Source organism: Oncorhynchus masou, chromosome 13, assembly GCF_036934945.1.
Source record: "Oncorhynchus masou masou isolate Uvic2021 chromosome 13, UVic_Omas_1.1, whole genome shotgun sequence".
NCBI lineage: Eukaryota > Metazoa > Chordata > Actinopteri > Salmoniformes > Salmonidae > Oncorhynchus > Oncorhynchus masou.
In genome coordinates this window covers 90,733,329-90,738,328 of record NC_088224.1, presented here as the reverse complement: position 1 = coordinate 90,738,328, position 5,000 = coordinate 90,733,329, and the positions used below count along the sequence as shown (strand labels likewise).

The following is a 5,000-nucleotide window of genomic DNA, read 5'->3' as shown; positions in this document are numbered from 1 at the left end:
AGATCTAGAATCAGTTTTGCTCCCCCATTCACAGATACAGCCTCTCCTATACAGACTGATAGCGCCAGACTGGGCTGACATGATGACAGCAGTCAGGGCAGGCATAACTTACTGCCCTACGGCCATACTATTTACAAGCATAATGTCCTCAGAGTACACACAAACATGAAAACAATGCCTGAGGTGTGCTGTATCACAGAAATACTATCGACAGGAATCTATCGCTGTGTTCTGATTCTGGATGTGCCTACAGTTGGTCTACAGGCGCCTCCAGTGCTGTAAAAGAAACAAGGAGGCACTTATAAAACAACCCACACGCCACTGTGCATGTTAAACACACTAATTAGCGTGAGAGCAGACCGGAGACAAACAGAGCAAATGTAAATATTGAGTGAGCAGCGTTCCTCCATTATGACCAAAGGTGATAAAGGATAGAGCGCGTGAGACGCTCATTCCGCGACTCGTTGCTTCTTCCGGTTTCTCTCACTCACTAAATTAATTCCACAGATGATCAAAACACCCTGAAATTCAAGATGTGGGAGTTTTCTTTTCATCTTGAAACTATAAAATATGACCGATGCATACATATGCTGTAATCAGAGAATTAATTTTGTGAACACATTAGGTTACTGGATCATGTTTTTTAGTAGACTGGTAACAAAACCAATCAGTAGTAAACATTGTCTATGTTAGCCTACATGTTGCACTGCACTGATCATTTATTAAGTGGCATGATTGTTGTCTGATCTTCACTGTAGCCTCTGTTTGATCATAGTCTATCGAATGAAACAGTCCGCAATAACAACAGTATGCCTATAAGAGCCATTACCAATTAGATAGAACTGTAAAATATATATCACTAGCCTATGCCTTTTAATAATCAATGGGAAAAATCAATATGCTGTGGTACCATGTGCGCGCGGATGCGGTGCTCATGAATGAGAAATAACCGGCTTTGAACGGCTGAGTCTGCGATTGAAAGAGCGGGTCCCGAAATCCGCGCCAATGAAGGACTATTAACAGAGTAGACTTTATAGGCAAAGCCAGGACACAGACTCTGAGATTGGCAATGACTGCTGGAGACATGTTATTGTGGTCTTTGTTAATGTCCCCTCGAGAGACCTACCCCTAGATCCACTAAATGGATTAGGGGAAACGTCCCTTACCGCATAGTCCCAATCCCGAGTAGCGTTGTCTCGAGGCCTCTCGGAGGAAGCCCATCAATCAATGAGGTGTAATAAGAACGGCATCAATCGAGTCTGTTATAGCCTAGGCTACCAGTGTGTCGCAACAATGTTTTTAAATGGATGCGTTTCAGCACCAGGCGCGTTGTCGGGGCGAATAGACAAACGGCTATCCTTCAGCACCTGGCGCGTTGTCGGGGCGAATAGACAAACGGCTATCCTTCAGCACCTGGCGCGTTGTCGGGGCGAATAGACAAACGGCTATCCTTCAGCACCTGGCGCGTTGTCGGGGCGAATAGACAAACGGCTATCCTTCAGCACCTGGCGCGTTGTCGGGGCGAATAGACAAACGGCTATCCTTCAGCACCAGGCGCGTTGTCGGGGCGAATAGACAAACGGCTATCCTTCAGCACCAGGCGCGTTGTCGGGGCGAATAGACAAACGGCTATCCTTCAGCACCTGGAGCGAACACAGTGAGGGCTGAGACAAACTGCCGAGCCAAGAATTGCTACCCTCCTCACTAAAGCACGACGCAAACATTTTCATAGCCTATAAATAAAATAATATGTGGAACGTAGCCTACGCTACAGGTTGGCGACCATAAAGGCAAATAGTAGGCTAGAATGCGCGCTATAGCGCACAGCAACATCGAAGCAGGTCGGAAGCCACAAAATGGAAAACATGAACGCAGCAGCGCTCACCTCGATGTCCGACTCACTGCACGGCGCTACGATCCCCGCTGATGTCGTGGAGCCAATCCTTGCACTGTTGGTTGTTGTTGTTATTTTGTTGTCCAATCAAGGCCAATACTATGCATTACTTCTCTTCATATCGGAGATTAGGAGGCTACCGCGGCAACGTTACATTTTCTCCATATCCGCTCGACACACACTACACTTTAGGATCCACCGTCTCTCAGCCCAGGGATGGCTGTGTGTGCGTGTGTTGATCTCTCTCTCTCTGATCTATTTAACAGTCCACGCAGACTGCCCTTAAAGGGGCCGAGCGCGATTCCTGCTTTCTCGAGATCGGTTCTCATGCCCAAGGTAGAAACGTTGCGTGTTTCTTTGTGAGCTAGATGGAAGTCTATTATGTGTAATCCCCCCCCCCCCACGTTTGTTTTACTGTCCCCGTGGGGACAAAACAATTGATTCTCATTCAAAATCCTATCTTCCCTAACCTCTAACCTTAAAAGGCATGTTTCCCTATCCAAAACTGCTCGGTATATATTATGACGAAATGTTGTGAAGTTTTAGTTCGTTTTGGTCAGTGGTGTAAAGTATTTAAGTAAAAGTTCTACTTAAGTTGTTTTTGGGGGTATCTGTACTTTACCATTTATATTTTTGACAACTTTTACTTGACGACATTCCTAAAGAAAATGATGTACTTTTTACTCCTTACATTTTCCCTGACACCCAAAACTACTCGTTACATTTTGAATGCTTAACAGGAGAGAGAACTGGTCTAATTCACACACTTATCAAGAGAACATCCCTGGTCATCCCTACTGCCTCTGATCTAACTGTCTCACTAAACAGAGAACATCTCTGGTCATCCCTACTGCCTCTGATCTAACTGTCTCACTAAACAGAGAACATCCCTGGTCATCCCTACAGCCTCTGATCTGGAGGACTCACTAAACAGAGAACATCCCTGGTCATCCCTACTGCCTCTGATCTGGAGGACGCACTAAACAGAGAACATCCCTGGTCATACAGCCTCTGATCTGCAGAGAACATCCCTGGTCATCTACTGCCTCTGATCTCACTAAACAGAGAACATCCCTGGTCATCCCTACAGCCTCTGATCTGGAGGACTCACTAAACAGAGAACATCCCTGGTCATCCCTACTGCCTCTGATCTGGAGGACGCACTAAACAGAGAACATCCCTGGTCATCCCTACTGCCTCTGATCTAACTGTCTCACTAAACAGAGAACATCCCTGGTCATCCCTACTGCCTCTGATCTGACTGTCTCACTAAACAGAGAACACCCCTGGTCATCTCTACTGCCTCTGATCTAACTGTCTCACTAAACAGAGAACATCCCTGGTCATCCCTACTGCCTCTGATCTAACTGTCTCACTAAACAGAGAACATCCCTGGTCATCCCTACTGCCTCTGATCTAACTGTCTCACTAAACAGAGAACACCCCTGGTCATCCCTACTGCCTCTGATCTGACTGTCTCACTAAACAGAGAACATCCCTGGTCATCCCTACTGCCTCTGATCTGACTGTCTCACTAAACAGAGAACATCCCTGGTCATCCCTACTGCCTCTGATCTGACTGTCTCACTAAACAGAGAACATCCCTGGTCATCCGTACTGCCTCTGATCTGGTGGACTCACTAAACAGAGAACATCCCTGGTCATCCCTACTGCCTCTGATCAGGAGGACTCACTAAACAGAGAACATCCCTGGTCATCCCTACTGCCTCTGATCTGACTGTCTCACTAAACAGAGAACATCCCTGGTCGTCCCTACTGCCTCTGATCTGGAGGACTCACTAAACAGAGAACATCCCTGGTCATCCCTACTGCCTCTGATCTGGTGGACTCACTAAACAGAGAACATCCCTGGTCATCCCTACTGCCTCTGATCTGACTGTCTCACGAAACAGAGAACATCCCTGGTCATCCCTACTGCCTCTGATCTGACTGTCTCACTAAACAGAGAACATCCCTGGTCATCCCTACTGCTTCTGATCTGACTGTCTCACTAAACAGAGAACATCCCTGGTCATCCCTACTGCCTCTGATCTGGAGGACTCACTAAACAGAGAACATCCCTTTTCATCCCTGCTGCCTCTGATCTGACTCACTAAACAGAGAACATCCCTGGTCATCCCTACTGCCTCAGATCTGACTCACTAAACAGAGAACATCCCTGGTCATCCCTACTGCCTCAGATCTGACTCACTAAACACAAATACTTTATTTGTAAATGATGCCTAGGGGTTGGAGTGTGCCCCTGGCTTTCCGTACATTTAAAAAACAAGAAAATGGTGCTGTCTAGTTTGCTTAACATAAGGAATTGGAAATGATTTGTACTTTTACTTTTGATATTTATTTTATTTTTTTACCTTTATTTAACTAGGCAAGTCGGTTAAGAACAAATTCTTATTTTCAATGACGGCCTAGGAACAGTGGGTTAACTGCCTGTTCAGGGGCAGAACGACAGATTTGTACCTTGTCAGCTCGGGGGTTTGAACTTGCAACCTTCCGGTTACTAGTCCAACGTTCTAACCACTAGGCTACCCTGCCTTTACTTTTGATACTTAAGTACATTTACATTACATTTAAGTCATTTGGCAGATGCTCTTATCCAGAGCGACTTACAAATTGGAATATTTAAACCAAATACTTTTAGACTTCTACTCAAGTAAATGTTTTACTGAGTTTACTTTCACTTTTACTTGAGTCATTGAGACTGTTTCGCACAGACTGGAACATGTTCCGGGATTCTTCCACTGTCATTATACCACATCAGTCACTGGCTTTATCAATAAATGCAATGAGGATGTCGTCTCCACAGTGACTGAACGTACATACCCCAACCAGAATCCACAGGCAACATATTCGCACTGAGCTAAAGGCTAGAGCTGCAGCTTTCAAGGAGCGGGACTCTAACCCAGAAGCTTATAAGAAATTCCGCTATGCCCTCCGACGAACCATCAAACAGGCAAAGCGTCAATACAGGACTAAGATCGAATCGCGCTACACCGGCTCTGACGCTCGTCAGATGTGACAGGGCCTGCAAATTATTACAGACTACAAAGGGAAGCACAGCTGAGAGCTGCCCAGTGACATGAGC

The 5,000-nt window shown here is 45.9% G+C and overlaps 1 protein-coding gene across 2 annotated transcripts in view; it reads right to left on the bottom strand.

Annotated features, from left to right (window-relative positions):
* Positions 1–2,109, bottom strand: part of LOC135553203 (SH2B adapter protein 2-like) — a 47,488-nt gene extending 45,379 nt beyond the window's left edge. For both annotated transcript variants that reach the window (XM_064985373.1, XM_064985374.1), the window contains exon 1: positions 1,886–2,109. The gene's annotated coding sequence lies outside the window, so the exon portion shown is untranslated. The remainder of the gene's footprint in view (positions 1–1,885) is intronic.
* Between the last annotated feature and the right edge of the window lie 2,891 nt (positions 2,110–5,000).